The sequence below is a fragment of the Ipomoea nil genome, unplaced genomic scaffold (assembly GCF_001879475.1).
Source record: "Ipomoea nil cultivar Tokyo-kokei standard unplaced genomic scaffold, Asagao_1.1 scaffold2847, whole genome shotgun sequence".
In the NCBI taxonomy this organism is placed as follows: Eukaryota; Viridiplantae; Streptophyta; class Magnoliopsida; order Solanales; family Convolvulaceae; genus Ipomoea; species Ipomoea nil.
In genome coordinates this window covers 7,554-24,820 of record NW_017619275.1, presented here as the reverse complement: position 1 = coordinate 24,820, position 17,267 = coordinate 7,554, and the positions used below count along the sequence as shown (strand labels likewise).

Sequence of the window (17,267 nt, the reverse complement as noted above, 5' to 3'; positions counted from 1 at the left end):
TAAATTTTATATTTGGAGATATTTATAATTTTTTTAATAATTGATAATTTACACATAGTTATATCGAAAAAGATTTTCACAAAAATTTCATGTAATTGCAATAAAATATTTTAGCATCAATTAAAATTTCAAAATAGAACAATATTTTTCATAGTACAATATTGAATTACAAGAATGTAATGTGATATAAATGATTCCTAAATAAGTTGGTCATACTAGACATGAGAATATATGCAATTCTATGCACATAAAGACATATAATAATTCTCAAGTTTATCAAAATTATTGTTGTCGGCACTTTGGAAGTCCTTTGTCTTAGAGAGAATGTCTGATATGATGTCTGGTCGGGTCCGATTTGATGTCTAGATATGCAATAATTCCCTGTCATTAAAAAAAATATAGATTTTTTTTCAAGTATGAATAATAAATTATTCAAAATTATATATTCAATTCGATAGTTGATTTGTATCACTTTTATACTTTCTTGTGCTTATATTTAATTTCTAACATAACTTTCCTTTGCTAATATTTCATTTAGTTGCTTATAGCATGTAATCATATTTCATTCTCCACTAATTTACTTCCTAAAATCAAAATTTATATAACAAAGAAATGTTAAATAAAGTTCCAAACTATGGGTTATACCTTCAAATTTTGGTATGCTCCTAATTGAGATCATTAACTAAGTTGTCAAAACTTAGTACATACTCATGAAGACATCTACAAGATCAAATCCAAGCTAATTTATGGTAAAATCTCCACATTTAAAAGTATCCAACTTTTAGGAACACTGATTTCAAAAAAAAAAAATAAAAACAAAAAAAAAAAACAAAAAAAAAAAGGAATACATCAAGCTGAATAAGAAAATTTTAATTTTCTCTTTGAAAAGTTTATATTCTTTTATTATCAAAATTTCAAGTGTCAAACATTACCTCCACAATTAAGTTTTAGCAAAATGTCAAAAGAGAATCCAAAACTAGTATGTTAAATTCAAAATCTGAAGTTTTATAAAGACAAATAAAACTTGCTAAATCTATAAAACAATTTCAGGAGAAAATCACTATAAAAGTTTGGATATCAAATATTACATCCATAACAATATGTACCTTGTTGTAGATCAAGTTGCAATCTTGATGCTGCCATATTTATACTGCAACTCAAATTCATAATTTTAATTTCCTAAGAAATAAGAATACCACATTTATGATCAAACAAAGATTTAAAAAAAAATAAAAAAATAAAAAATAAAAAATAAAAAAACTAAAAGCAAACCACATAAAAATATTAGAATACCATCGAAAGGAACTTAGTATAAACGGCAAAAAAATCAGTAATGCATGTAATGGTTAAAGTCCTTATGTGCCTTCAAAAATAATAGCATAAATAACAGTACAATAACGTCATTTGGCCTTCAACTCCAAAAAATACACCCTTCAGAACAAAAAATAAATCAATAAATAAAATGAGTGTGTAAGAATAAGATTTACAAGTTTCACCCAACTTTAATTTTATCATATAAGCATAAACTTGATATCACACCATAATCTTAGCAATGTACTTTACCTTGTAAAGCTAAAAAGTGTTGCCTAATCTGAAAAATTAAGATTAGCAAATAATGGATTAAATATTGTTTTACAGTGTAAGAATATTTATGGAGATTTTAGGCAATTGGACAAAAAATAATTACCTTAAAATTAAATATGAAAAATAGAAAAGAAAAGTGTGATCTTGAGTAAAACACAGTAACCATAAAAAATAAATGAAGCAAATATGATAAGTTTGCAGTGTGGATGCAAGACACAATAACAGAGTGGGTCAGATGCAATGAAATCATGGGGTACTATATTAGTATGGAGAGAACTTAAACATACATTTTAACTGTATAAAACCCGTGTTAGATTCCTTAATATCTAGAGCATCAAAACAATATTTCATGGTTGTTAAACCTCAAATTAGCTTTTCTTCCTTGTTCCTTGTAACAAGCTTGTCTCCCTCCTTATAGAGTGTTTTGTTTTGCCTGTGATCTGGTCTTTTTCTCCCTCTCCCCTGCTCTTGCTGTCTCGGTGTTTTCATCCTCGTGTCTTTCTTGTGCCGATGGACGTTCCGTCAAGTTCAAAGTCCCCTCCTGTGCCTCCTCCAGCCACTATCCAGACTGAGGTTCAGCAAGACGACGCTGATAATCTTGAGATGGCCTATGCTGCACTAGAGATCAATGAGGATGGTGATGATGCCATTGTCCTCGAACAGAATGTGGACAACCGTTTCACTCTAGTCGGCAGGCTCATGACTGACAAAACGGTCAAGTTCGCTTTCATGAGGGATACTCTCGCTTCTGTGTGGCGTCCAGGTAGAGGAATGGTGATGAAGGAGCTCTCACATAACACTTTCATGTTTCAGTTCTTTCATGAAGTCGATGTCTAGTGTATCATGGATGATGGCCCTTGGGCTTATGATCATTGCCTTCTGGTGCTTGCGAGATTACAGCCAGATATTCCTCCTCTGGCTATGCCTCTCGATACTGTCGACTTTTGGATTTAGATCCACGATCTTCCTCTGGGTTTCTATTCTGAGAAAACGGCAAAAGCTATTAGAAATTTTATTGGGAGTTTTGTATGCAATGATGAGAGTAAAATTGATGATTGGTGGAGATCGTTTCTTCGCATCCGGGTAACGGTGAATTTTCTAAAACCTATGTTGAGTAAGATGCGTATCAAACGCAATGGTGGGGAATGGTCTTGGATTTCTTTTCGCTACGAACGTCTCCCGAATTTCTGTTTCATCTGTGGCCTCCTACAACACACTGAGAAATTCTGTCCAAAATTGTTTGAAGGTGTGAGTCTGAGAGATGAAAAGCCATTTGGTCCATGGCTAAGGGCGGCGGGCCGCCGTTCTCCTCCGTCGACGGGAAGTCGTTGGTTGGTGGGTGAACATCAGAATCTGGATAGGACACCTCTGGTCACCTGTCGCCATCCGTCTATTTCGGGATCAGCAGCTAGTGGTGGTACGATCCCAAGTACAAGTCGTGGGGAAAAGGACAACAGTTGTACGAGGATTGCCAGTGATCAACACGTGTCTCCTCCTTTATCGGATATGGTCAAAAATGCGATTGAGGGTATGTTTGACATGCTTGTGGGCCCTGAGGCCACCTATGAGGAGAGTGGGCTGGTTGTTGTGGACCAGAAGAGATGTAGAGTGGAAATGGAAGGCCCAGAGTTGGAGCCCAATGTCAAATCTATGGATTTGTCTTGTGTGGAGGTTGTGCAAAAAAAGGGGTTTGGGGCGGGTCCTGTGCGTCAGGCTCGCCCAGAGCAATGAGTTTGCTATCCTGGAACTGTCGTGGGCTTGGGAACCCAGAGACAGTTCAAGTCTTATTGGACTTAGTCCATGCTAAGAGACCCAACATTGTGTTCCTTATTGAGACATTTTTAGGCAATACTAAGTTACAACCCATTAAAAGCAAACTGGGCTTTTCGGGTTTATTTATTGTGGACTGCGTAGGTCGTAAAGGGGGCCTTGCTATTATGTGGAAGGAAGGGACCGAAGTCGACATTAAATCTTTCTATCCTCACCATATCGATGCTGAGGTCCGTCTGTGTATTGGGGAGGATCCTTGGCGTTTCACCGACTTCTATGGTACGCCTGATCTTCACAATCGTAATGAGTCATGGCGTTTATTGAGACGGCTGTCAAATCTTAACCCCCCTCCCTTGGGTGGTTATGGGAGATTTCAATGATGTGCTTCATCCGGATGAGAAAAGGGGAGGTAACCCTCAACCCATCAGACTTATTCAAGGTTTTAGTGAAGCTGTTGAGCAAAGTGGCTTGAGAGATTTCCCTTTTGAAGGTTATCAATTTACTTAGGAGCGGTCGAAGGGTACTCCTAATTAGATCGAAGAAAAGTTGGATAGAGTTCTAGTTTCGAATTCTTGGGGTGATATGTTTAATCAAGCTAGGGAAAGCTCTATTGTGGTACCGAAAAGTGATCACATCCCTATCCACTTACAGATATTACCACAGCCCACTTCCATACTAGTGCGGAGATTTAGATTTGAGAATCTATGGCTTCAGGAATCTAATTGCATAGAGGTGATGATTGAGAGCTGGTTTAAATCACATGGGTTTGATCTAATTGACCGAATTGCTAGATGTGGCAGAGCAATTTGGTTTTGGGGTAAGGACTTTGCGAAGGATTTTAACCGGCGTATAACCTTCTGGAGAATTCGAACGGAGAGATTCAAATCCAGGCGTGATGCTCATGGTATTACACTTTATAAGGAAGCCCAGTATGAATACTTACGAGCTCTACGTCATCAGAATGATTGTTGGAGACAGAGAGCTAAGCAGTTTTGGTTAAAAGAAGGGGATACAAATTCTACGTACTTTTTTTCACAACACTGTGAGAAGACGAAGGCAAACAAACTCCATCAAACGTCTAAGGGATGAGAGCGGAACCTGGGTGGAGGAAGGTACTGCCCTTAACAATCTAATTACTTCTCACTATTGTAATCTCTTTCAATCTTGCTTGGGGAATTGGGAGTCTGTTCTCAATGTTGTTCAGCCTAAAATCACTAAGGCTCAAAATTTGGCCTTTAGCCGTAGAGTTGATTTACAGGAGGTTAAATCTGCTCTCTTTGATATGAAGGGTGGGAAGTCACCAGGGCCAGATGGGATGAGTCTAGAGTTTTCCAACATTTTTGGGATATTTTGGGTCCCCATCTTTTGTAATTCTGTCCTGATTGTTTTCAGTCTGGTTCCCTCCCCATGGGGATTAATTCTACCCACATTGTGCTCATTCCTAAGAAGTCGAAACCTGAGGTCCTAGGAGATCTGAGACCCATTGCTCTATGCAATATCATGTATAAACTGGTCTCAAAAATACTTGCCAATAGGTTAAAACCGTTCCTCTCCACTCGTATCTCTTATTCCCTCCCGGGTAGACTAATCACGGATAGTGTGATGATTGCTTATGAGGTTAATCACTATCTCAAAAGAAAGAGTCAGGGGAAGTCTGGTTTCGTTGGTATTAAGCTCGATTTAAGCAAAGCCTATGATAGAGTCAGCTGGGAATTTTTAAGGGGTGTCCTTTCCACGATGGGTTTTTCAAGCCAGGTTGTTAATCTTATATGGAATTTGATTTCCACGGTTGAGTATTCTTTTCTTCTGGAGGGGAAGGAAATTGGTTCTGTCACTCCTAGGAGAGGCCTTCGCCAAGGAGATCCAATTTCCCCTTATCTTTTCATTCTGATTCTTGAAGTTTTTCATCTCCTGATACAAAGGAAAGTAAGTGAGGGAAGGATTCATGGGGTGTCTATTGCTAGGAGAGCCCCAGTGATAACCAATCTATTTTTTGCGGATGATTGCTATATTTTCTGCAAAGCCAACATTTTAGAAGCTAGTTCAATTAAGGAGATCCTTGACCAGTTCGTTGAAGCCTCTAGGCAGGCTGTTAACTATGATAAGTCTACTCTGACTTTCAGTAGAAACGTGCCAGTGGAAGACAGAAGGGCTGTGAGTGGTGTCTTGGAAATGAGGGAAGGTTTTATGAGTGGGTAACTATCTGGGCCTTCCTTCTGTCATTGGAAGAAAGAAGAGGGAAATCTTGGGGTTTATCATAGGAAAGATTGTGGGAAGAATTAACAGCTGGACTAATAGGTTTCTATCTAGGGTCGGGAGAGAAGTCTTATTGAAGAATGTCATACAAGCTATCCCTACTTATGCTTTGAGTGTCTTTCTCCTTCCGTTAGAGATGGGGAGAGAGATTGAGCGTGTTATGAACGGATATTGGTGGGGATGTGATAGAGAGGGTGCAAGTAGTATTCGGTGGAAAGCTTGGGATGCGTTGAGTGTGCCTAAACAGTGGGGAGGATTGGGATTTCGTCGTATCCGAGAGTTTAATATAGCTCTTTTGGGGAAACAAGCTTGGAGAATTATCCAATTCCAGAACTCTTTATTGGCAAGACTGTTTAAAGCCAAATATTTTCCTAGGACCTCCTTCTTTGAAGCTCGAATTGGTGGAAACCCCTCTTATATTTGGCGTAGTATTCTTGAATCCCAGGAGATCCTTAGAAGTAGCTATCGGTGGAGAATGGGAGATGGGTCATCTATTCATATTTGGGGGGATCCATGGCTTCCAAATACTGTTTCCCCTTTCATTAAAACCCCTTTAACTGATAATATTGGAGTTTCTAAAGTGTCTGATCTTTTAAATGAAGCTCAAACTGGGTGGGACATTCCTATGATTGAAGACATCTTTGAAGCTAACTCTGTGGAGTTAATCAAGAGCATTCCAGTGGCTGAAGTGAAATCAGAAGACAAGATCATTTGGATGGAGGAAGAGAAGGGGCAGTACACTGTTAAGAGTTGCTATAAGAAGTTGATTGGAAATATGCAGCGAGTTCAAATGCCAAGCTGGACAAAAATCTGGAAATTGAATTTGCCTCCGAAAATTAAAGTCTTCTGTTGGCAGGTATGCTCTGGTTCCCTCCCCACACATGATTTACTGCAAATTAGGAGGGTTCAGGTTCCAGCAGTTTGTCAACTCTGCAATATGGAAGACGAATCAATGCAACATATTTTCTCTAGATGTGTGTTAGCAAGAAGTTGTTAGGACTATTTTGGCAAAGCTTCTAATCACCAGTGTGCCTCTTTTTTAGAGTGGTTGGAGTTGCAGTTTAATAATCTATCTGCTAACGAGTTATGTTGTCTGATTGCTATATGCTGGAAGATATGGGAAGCTAGGAATGAGAAAATCTGGAATAATGTTGTTTTATCTACTCATGCTGTTGTTTCAGGAGCCCAAACTTACCTGTTGGAGTGGCAGTTGGCTAACCAGCATAAAGTTCAGTCTTTTCCGAGCTCTGTCCGGGAGGCTAAATGGGAGAGACCTCCTCTGGGTTGGTTTAAACTTAATGTTGACGCAGCTTTGGACTGTGCAAGCAGAAGAATGGGTGTAACACCCCAGATTTTCATGGCATTTAAAACTTATAAGACAAAGGTAATATCTCATTAAATCCCAAAACATAATACAAGTGTACGGGGTGCTATGCCACACCTGAGCTAGAGAACCCAGGTGCACAGGCTAACTAACTAATATTCTCAATAATGTAAATGCATAATATGGCACGCAGGCCGAAAGGGGAGCTATCTACTTCTACGTTCCGAGTCTAGCGCGCTCCAGTGACTTATTCTTCTGTTCCTGAAAGCCAAATATATCTGTTCAGCGAGAGATGCTGGTAACCCACTCCAATGTGTTGAAATACAATACATATAGAGATATATATAGATATACGAAAACCATTGTGAGCATGAAGATATATCCTACGAACTCTAGCTTTTAAAACCGGGAATGACTCGACAGATAAGGTCAGACACAAGCAATAGTTATAACGAGCATATGCAGTTCACAATAGATAAGGCAGATAAGGTAAAGCATAAACAATAATCACAACCCATCATAAACAATCCCCAATATAAATCCCATAGTCACATCCCAAGGCACTCATAATCACAACTCGTCCATATCACACACATAACGCACATTGTTGGCGCCACAGGACCGATCGCATGCCCATACATGAGGGTCAGCGCATATAGCTCTGACACATCCCCGCAGCACCATGCCCCGCATCGCAACACGGGGAGGTCGATCGCAACCGACCGATGAACCGCAGCTCATCATAATGTTTGATCGCAACCAAACAGTGGACCGCAGCCCAAGAGAGTGTCATCTGACCGCAGCCAGGATAAAGGACGAACCGCAGCTCGTATAGAAACGTTTGATCGCAACCAAACGGTGGACCGCAGCCCAAGAGAATGTCATCTGACCGCAGCCAGGAATACCAATCTGACCGCAGCCAGCTTCTGAACCGCAGCTCAGGATAACCAATCCGATCGCAACCGAATTGGGGTAGCACCCACACATAACACATAGCAAGCACATGCAACCCACGTTACACATTGGGAAGGGGAATAAAGCGTATACAAACCTATGCGTGATCCATCACATACTAAGAATAGTCCTAAGGGGTTCATACATCTTTCACCTAGGTCAACGGGATACCAATTCAACTAGCATGCAAGATAATAGACTCATAAACCTACGAACGGTACCCGAAACATCAAACTAGACATAGGCACGACAAGCGGGGTCCGTTGGGACACCACGGGGATCGGGGAAACATCAAACGGGGAAGCCGGGGTCCCGAGGTGGGAGAAATTCCAGCGGGTAGCCGGTGGGTGGGGGTCCACCCGCCGGCTGCCCGCTGCCGGAGCTGCCCGAATTGCCGCGGGTAGGTGGTGGGTCCCCTACCCCCCACTGACTCTTTTCACCACTTTTCGTCCCGGGAACCGTTGTGGAACCCGAAACCATGCTTAGACACTTTTCAACGTAATTAACGACAACACGTAGACAATTCACAGATCAAATACGATAACGAACGGCACATAACCTAACATGCTTTTCTAATCATAATCAACACCCCAAACATGCGATTTCCCACCCGATAATCAAAGAATAAGATCATACAATACAACCTAGGGTTCTAATCACTTTTATATCAACAAGAATACGGTTCGTCTTCTAACTGCAAGATTCGGTAGGAACAACACATAATCCTCAAGGGTACCAATTAATCATCAAGAACATCATAATCATCAAGAACAGCACATAATCATCAAAATCCCAATTAATCATCAAGAACATCATAATTATCAAGAAACTCCCAATATCAAGATTATCAAGATTCCTCATGGAATCATTATATCGACATCAATAATAATCATCATCAATCGCCATTTACAACAATATGGGGGAAACCCTAAGGGGAAATCATAGTTATGAAAATAGGTTTTGTTGAGACATGGGTTACCTCTTAGCCTTAATTAATTCCTTGGCTATGAAGGATCTTTCTTTAAGCTTTCTTGCTTTCTTGATTTCTTCTAAGGGAATTCTTGGAGCTCTCCTGGGGTGATGGGGCGTCTAGGCGTGTGGGGGGGTTCTAGGTGCTCCCTAAGTTCCCTATTTATAGACCCAAGGGTTTATTTAGAGTTTATTCCTATTGGGTTTAGGGGTTGGGTTTATATAATTGGGCCCATGGGCTATGGTGGCCTTTTCCCTAATTAACCATTATAATTTATTCTTTCTCCTGGGTTATTAATTAATTAATTAATTAATCAGTTGGTTTTAGGATCCGTAACACGGGGTGTTACACTCTCCCCCCCTTAACAGGAAGCTTCGTCCCCGAAGCTTGGCCCTGGGTGACAAAAAGGAAAGGAAAGTTTTCCCTTAGTTACCTGGAGTGAACAGCTCGGGGTACCGCTCCTTCATTGTGTCCTTAAGTTCCCATGTGGCTTCCTCGGTCCCGTGGTTGGTCCAGAGAACCTTCACCATTTCCACGACTCAGTTCCGGGTATTTCTTGTCTTGGTGTCCAGGATTCTTACGGGTTTCTCTTCGTATACTAGTGACTCGTCGAGGTCCACGGTCTCGTGTTGGAGTACGTGGCTTGGATCGTGTATGTATTTCTTTAGCTGAGATACGTGGAACACGTTGTGCACTCGTTCTAGCTCGACGGGTAAGGCGAGACGGTAGGCCAAGTCTCCGATTCTCTCCACGATTTCGTACGGGCCGATGAACCGGGGGCTAAGTTTTCCTTTTCTCCCGAACCTCATTGCCCCTCGTGTGGGCGAGATCCTTAGCCAGATCTTGTCCCCGAGGCTGAATTCGGCTTGCTTCCTTTTTAGGTCGGCGTACGACTTCTGGCTGTCTTGGGCGGCCTTCATCCTTTCCTGAATGTGTTTGACCTTAGCTATGGTGTCTTGTAGGTATTGGGGGCCCAGTGTTACGTTGACCATATCTTCCCAGCATAATGGGGTTCTACATCTCTGACCATACAGTGCTTCATATGGTGCCATGCGAATGCTCGCGTGGTAGCTGTTGTTGTACGAGAACTCGATGAGGTCTAGGTGTTCTTCCCACGTCCCTCGGAAGTCGAGCGCGCAGGCTCTTAGCATGTCTTCGAGGGTTTGGATGGTCCTTTCGGTTTGGCCGTCTGTGGTGGGGTGAAAGGCTGCGCTTAGCTTTAGTTGCGTCCCCAACGCCGCTTGTAGTGATTTCCAGAATTGCGAGAGGAACCTGGAATCTCGGTCGGACACAATGTTCCGGGGAACTCCGTGGTATTTCACTACCCGGTTTACGTAAGCTTGGGCTAGTTGCGTCATCGTCCATGTTTCTTTCATGGCAATGAACCGCGCTGTCTTGGTGAGTCGATCCGCTATGACCCAGATTTTATCCTTACCGGTTTTCGTTGGGGGTAGCCCTCCGACGAAGTCCATGGATATGGAATCCCATTTTCCTTGTGGTATTTCAAGGGGTTGTACGAGTCCCTTGGGTTTGCATCGTTCGGCTTTTACCCTTTGGCAATTCAGGCACTTGGCCACAAAGTCTGCGACTTCCTTTTTCATATTCGGCCACCAAAATGATTTCTTTACGTCTTGGTATAATTTGTCACCGCCTGGGTGGACGGAGTAAGGGGAGTTGTGTCCTTCCTCCAAGATCTGCTGTTTCAAGTGGGGGTGCGTTGAGGGTACACACCATCTCCCTTTGTAGCAGAGGCTGCCGTCTGGGTGTGCTTCGAAGGGGCCCTCTTTCCCTCGAGTCAGGTCGCGGCGGATTTTATCTAGTTCCGGGTCCTGTTGTTGTCCTGATTTGATTTCCTCGAAGAGGGTGGGCACGGCCTGTGTGTTGAGTAGATAGGCATTGGGGCGAGTTTGTCCCTGCTCTATTATTTCCAAGTGTAGCCTTTGGAAGTCCCTGTACAGATGGTCCGGTAGGACCCACGTGGTGTTAAGGGAATGATTTGTCTTTCGGCTTAGGGCATCCGCCACCACGTTGGCTTTTCCCTCGTGGTATTGAATGTCTAGGTCGTAGTCCTTTATGAGTTCCAGCCATCTTCGTTGTCTCATGTTTAGGTCCTTTTGAGTAAAAATGTACTTCAGGCTCTTATGGTCGGTGTAGATCTTGCATTGTACTCCATACAGGTAGTGCCTCCAAATTTTCAGTGCGAATACGATAGCGGCTAGCTCGAGGTCATGGGTGGGGTAATTTTCTTCGTGGGTTTTGAGTTGCCTGGATGCGTAAGCTATTACCTTGCCATTTTGCATTAGTACGCATCCTAACCCCTTCTTGGATGCGTCGCTGTAGACTTCAAACCCTTCCGATCCGGAGGGTATGGCTAGCACGGGTGCAGTGGTTAGTTTATCCTTTAATGCTTGGAAGGCTGAGATGCAGCCATTGTCCCAACGGAAGGGGGTTTCCTTTTTCATGAGCTTAATGAGGGGTTGGGCTATCTTGGTGAAGTCGGGTACGAATCTCCTGTAGTAGCCCGCTAGACCTAAGAAGCTTCGGACTTTCGAGAGTGAGTTCGGCGTGGTCCATTCTTTAACGGCGCGAACCTTAGCGGGGTCCACCCTAATCCCTTCCTTGGTTATCACGTGGCCCAAGAAGGCTACGCTGTTTTGCCAGAATTCGCACTTGGAGAATTTAGCGTAGAGTTGGTTCTCCCTGAGGGTTTGCAGAGATATGCGTAGGTGCTTCTCATGTTCTTCTTTATTTCGGGAGTAGACTAGGATGTCGTCAATGAACACGATGACGAAGTCATCCAGGTGAGGTCGGAATACTCGATTCATGAGGTCCATGAATATGGCAGGCGCGTTAGTGAGGCCGAAAGGCATTACGGTAAACTCGTAGTGGCCGTAGCGTGTCCGGAAGGCCGTTTTCTGGATGTCCGGTTTGGCCACTTGGATCTGGTGATACCCGGATCTTAGGTCGATCTTCGAGAATACCCCTGCCCCCTTGAGTTGGTCAAATAAGTCATCTATTCGGGGAAGGGGGTACCTATTCTTTATAGTAACTTGGTTGAGTTCCCGGTAGTCGATGCACAGGCGCATGTTCCCATCCTTTTTCTTAACGAATAGTACCGGTGCTCCCCATGGGGAGGTGCTCGGCCGGATGTAACCCTTATCTAGCAGTTCTTGGAGTTGTGTTTTCAGTTCCTTCATTTCCTTTGGTGCTAGCCGGTAGGGTGGTTTAGAGATCGGGGCGGCGCCCGGCATGAGGTCTATAGTGAACTCGACCTCTCTGGTCGGGGGTGCCCCGGGAATCTCGTCTGGGAAGACGTCGGTGAACTTGTTCACCACTGGGATGGCTTGTGGTTCGGGTGTTTTGGCGTTGAGGTCTTCGACTGAGCATAAGAAGGCCTTGTTTCCCTGGCCCAGATACTTCTTAATTTTCATCATGTTTATCAGCTTGATCCCTGGATCCTGGCGGGCACTGCGGTACGACACCCTCTTACCGTTTGGCCCTCGTAGGACCACTTTCTGCTCTCCGCACAGGATTTGCGCTTGGAACTTCCCTAGCCAATCCATGCCCAAGATTACTTGCATCCCATCCAATTGAAACTGGATCAGGTTACTGGGAAATTCCACTCCCTGAATGGTGATCATTACATGCTCGTACATGCGATCACATTTTATGACCTCGCCTAAGGCCACCTTGACTTGGAGTCGGACCTTGGTGGTGGCGTTAAGACCGAGCTGGGTGGCGAACTCGGTTGCTATAAACGAGTTGGTAGCCCCTGAGTCGAATAATATGACAGCTGGGGTGGCGTGCACTAGGAAGGTTCCGGAGACTATGTTGCTATCTCCGATCCTGGCCTTACTTAGGGTGAGGATTCTTCCCCGGGTAGTCGGCGTGATGGTTTGGTCAAGTGGGGCGGTTTTGGGGTTCTTAGCTTCCTTGGCGAGAATTGGACGACTTCCTTCGGGTTTCCTTTTATACCCCAGTTGCATCCTTGGAGGCGGGTCCGCTACCTGTTGTAGTTGACATGCCTTGGCATAGGCCTCTCCGAGGGTCTTCGGTTCTTGGGCGGCCAAGGACCTCTGGTGTTCGGGCTTAAGGCCTGTTAGGAATTTCCTGACTTTGATCCCTTCAGTGGGTACTATCTCGGGGGCGAGGCGAGCCAGTCGGCAGAATCGTCAGTAGTATTCTGAGACCGGGGCCGTCCCCTGTCTTAGATTGAGGAATTCCTCGCACATGGTGGCCTTCAGGTGGTTGGGGTAGAACTGTTCTCGTAACTGCGTCTTTAAGTTCTCCCAGTTGAATCCGGGGTCTTGCTCGTACATAGGCCCCTCGCGGGCCCACCAGTTGTCGGCCTCGTGCTTGAAATAGAAGGAGGCTATCCTGACCCGGTGGCGTCCGGGGCATTGGGTCGTCCTGAACACCTTGTCGAATGTCTCAATCCATTCCTCGAGGGTTGTGGGGTCTTCGTCTCCCGAGAGGGTGGGTGGTCGATGTGCCGAGACTTGGTGGTGGATTTCCAAGTTCTCGTCTGTTGGCAGAGGTTGGGGTACGATAGTACTTAGTGCCTGGGCAATTTGGGTCAGGCGTTGGTAGGGCCTGAGTCAAGATTTCTTGAGAGGGGTCCCGGTGCTCCTGACTGTTTCTTCTTGGGTGCCATTCCTGGGCGATTAAAGGTCGATGTTATTTTGTGTTTCAATCTTGATATAATAAGTGGGGAAGGGATTCCTAATATTAGAGAGGGATAAAGTGAGGGGAGGTTATGTGTAGATTTCACAATCTCACCGCGCGTCCAAGATTCCTGAGTCCTATGTTCCTAAATACGTAGAGTTCAAGCTTAATGTCCTAAAGTCTGGTCTTAAGAGTCTTTTCCTAGGGTCAAACTTAGGCTCTGATACCAACTGTAACACCCCAGATTTTCATAGCATTTAAAACTTATATAACAAAGTAATATCTCATTAAATCCCAAAACATACATAAGTGTACGGGGTGCTATGCCACACCTGAGCTAGAGAAACCCAGGTGCACAGGCTAACTAACTAATATTCTCCAATATAGTAAATGCATAATAATGGCACGCAGGCCGAAAGGGGAGCTATCTACTTCTACGTTCCGAGTCTAGCGCGCTCCAGTGACTCTAATCCTCTGTTGCCTGAAAGCCAAATATATCTGTTCAGCGAGAGATGCTGGTAACCCACTCCAACGCCTGTTGAAATACAATACATATAGAGATATATATAGATATACGAAAACCATTTTGAGCATGAAGATATATCCTACGAACTCTAGCTTTTAAAACCGGGAATGACTCGACAGATAAGGCAGACACAAGCAACAGTTATAACAGTCATAAGCAGTTCACTAAAGATAAGGCAAATAAGGCAAAGTATAAGCAGTAATCATGACCAATCCATCATAAACAATTCCCCAATATAAATCCCATAGTCACATCCCCAAGGACACTCATAATCACCACTCATCCATATCACAACACATAACGCACTTTGTTGGCGCCACAGGACCAATCGCATGCCCATACATGAGGGTCAGCGCATATAGCTCTGACACGGCCCCGCAGCACCCTGCCCCGTATCGCAACACGGAGGGGTCGATCGCAACCGACCGATGAACCGCAGCTCATCATAATGTTTGATCGCAACCAAACAGTGGACCGCAGCCCAAGAGAGTGTGTTATCTGACTGTAGCCAGGAATCCCATCTGACTACAGCCAGCTCTGAACCGCAGCCTCAGGAAGATGTCATCTGATTCAGCAGGAATTCCCATCTGACTACAACCAGCTTCTGACCGCAGCCCAGACCGCCATCCGACTACAGCCAGGAATTCCCAATCTGACCATAGCCGGCTTCTGAACGCAGCTCAGGATAACCAATCCCGATCGCAACCGAATTGGGGTAACACGCACACATACACATAGCAAGCACATGCAACCCACATTACACCTTGGGAAGGGGATAAAACGTATAACAAACCTATGCGTGATCCATCACATTACTAAGAATAGTCCTAAGGGGTTCATACTTCTTCCACCTAGGTCAACGGGATACCAATTCAACTAGCATGCAATATAATAGACTCATAAACCTACGAACGGTACCCGAAATATCAAACTAGACATAGGCACGACAAACGGGGTCCGTTGGGACACCACGGGGATCGGGGAAACATCAAACGGGGAAGCCGGGGTCCCGAGGGTGGGAAAATTCCAGCGGGTAGCCGGTGGGTGGGGGGTCCACCCGCGGTGCCCGCCGGACATACTGTTCCGGGCAGCGGGTCGCCCGGCGGGCAGCTGCCCGCCCGCTACTGCCCGGCTGCCGGAACAGTGTTCTCGGCCATGGGTAGGTGGCGGGTCCCCTACCCCCCACTGACTCTTTCATCAACTTTTCGTCCCGGGAACCGTTGTGGAACCCGAAACCATGCTTAGGCACTTTTCAACGTAATTAACGACAACACATAGACAATTCACGGATCAAATACGATAAACGAACGCACATAACCTAATCATGCTTTTCTAATCATAATCAACACCCAAACATGCGATTTCCCACCCGATAACCCAAGAATAATAACATACGATACAACCTAGGGTTCTAATTATTTTTATATCAACAAGAATGCGATTCTCTTCTAATTGCAAGATTCGGTAAGAATAACACATAAACATCGAGGTGCCAATTAATCACCAAGAACATCATAATCATCAAGAACAACACATAATCATCAAAATCCCAATTAATCATCAAGAACATCATAATTATCAAGAAACTCCCAATATCAAGATTATCAAGATTCCCCATGGAATCATCTAAATCAACATCAATAATAATTACCATAATTTCGCCATTCACAATAATATGGGGAAACCCTAAGGGGAAATTATAGCTATGAAAATAGGTTTTGTTGAGACATGGGTTACCTCTTAGCCTTAATTAATTCCTTGGCTATGAAGGATCTTTCTTTACGCTTTCTTGCTTTCTTGATTTCTCCTAAGGGAATTCTTGGAGCTCTCCTGGGGTGATGGGGCGTCTAGGCGTGTGGGAGGGGGTTCTAGGTGCTCCCTAAGTTCCCTATTTATAGATCCAAGGGTTCATTTAGAGTTTATTCCTATTGGGTTTAGGGGTTGGGTTTATATAATTGGGCCCATGGGCTATGGTGGCCTTTTTTCCTAATTAACCATTATAATTTATTCTTTCTCCTAGGTTATTAATTAATTAATTAATTAATCAGTTAGTTTTAGGATCCGTAACATGGGGTGTTACACTCTCCCCCCCTTAACAGGAAGCTTCGTCCCCGAAGCTTGGCCCCGGGTGACTAAAAAGAAAGGAAAGTTTTCCCTTAGTTACCTGGAATGAACAGCTCGTGGTACCGCTCCTTCATTGTGTCCTTAAGTTCCCATGTGGCTTCCTCGGTCCCGTGGTTGGTCCAGAGAACCTTCACCATTTCCACGACTCGGTTCCGGGTATTTCTTGTTTTGGTGTCCAGGATTCTTACGGGTTTCTCTTCGTATACTAGTGACTCGTCGAGGTCCACGGTCTTGTGTTGGAGTACGTGGCTTGGATCGTGTATGTATTTCTTTAGCTGAGATACGTGGAACACGTTGTGTACTCGTTCTAGCTCGACGGGTAAGGCGAGACGGTAGGCCAAGTCTCCGATTCTCTCCACGATTTCGTACGGGCCGATGAACCGGGGGCTGAGTTTTCCCTTTCTCCCGAACCTCATTACCCCTCGTGTGGGCGAGATCCTTAGCCAGATCTTGTCCCCGAGGCTGAATTCGGCTTGCTTCCTTTTTAGGTCGGCGTACGACTTCTGGCGGTCTTGGGCGGCCTTCATCCTTTCCTGGATGTGTTTGACCTTAGCTATGGTGTCTTGTAGGTATTGGGGCCCAGTGTTACCGGGTTGACCATATCTTCCCAGCATAATGGGGTTCTACATCTCTGACCATACAGTGCTTCATATGGTGCCATGCGAAATGCTCGCGTGGTAGCTGTTGTTGTACGAGAACTCGATGAGGTCTAGGTGTTCTTCCCACGTCCCACGAAAGTCGAGCGCGCAGGCTCTTAGCATGTCTTCGAGGGTTTGGATGGTTCTTTCGGTTTGGCCGTCTGTGGTGGGGTGAAAGGCTGTGCTTAGCTTTAGTTGCGTCCCCAATGCCGCTTGTAGTGATTTCCAGAATTGCGAGAGGAATCTGGAATCTCGGTCGGACACAATGTTCCGGGGAACTCCGTGGTATTTCACTACCCGGTTTACGTAAGCTTGGGCTAGCTGCGTCATCGTCCATGTTTCTTTCATGGCAATGAACCGCGCTGTCTTGGTGAGTCGATCCACTATGACCCAGATTTTATCCTTACCGGTTTTCTTTGGGGTAGCCCTCCGACGAAGTCCATGGATATGGAATCC

The 17,267-nt window shown here is 44.5% G+C and overlaps 1 long non-coding RNA gene across 1 annotated transcript; it reads right to left on the bottom strand.

Annotated features, from left to right (window-relative positions):
- Positions 1 to 280: 280 nt before the first annotated feature.
- LOC109160444 lies at positions 281 to 1,411 on the bottom strand. Its single transcript, XR_002050738.1, has 3 exons — positions 1,294 to 1,411; positions 1,107 to 1,179; positions 281 to 381 (listed from the first exon to the last, which is right to left on the bottom strand). It is a non-coding gene; the product is annotated as an uncharacterized LOC109160444 (long non-coding RNA).
- Positions 1,412 to 17,267: the final 15,856 nt, after the last annotated feature.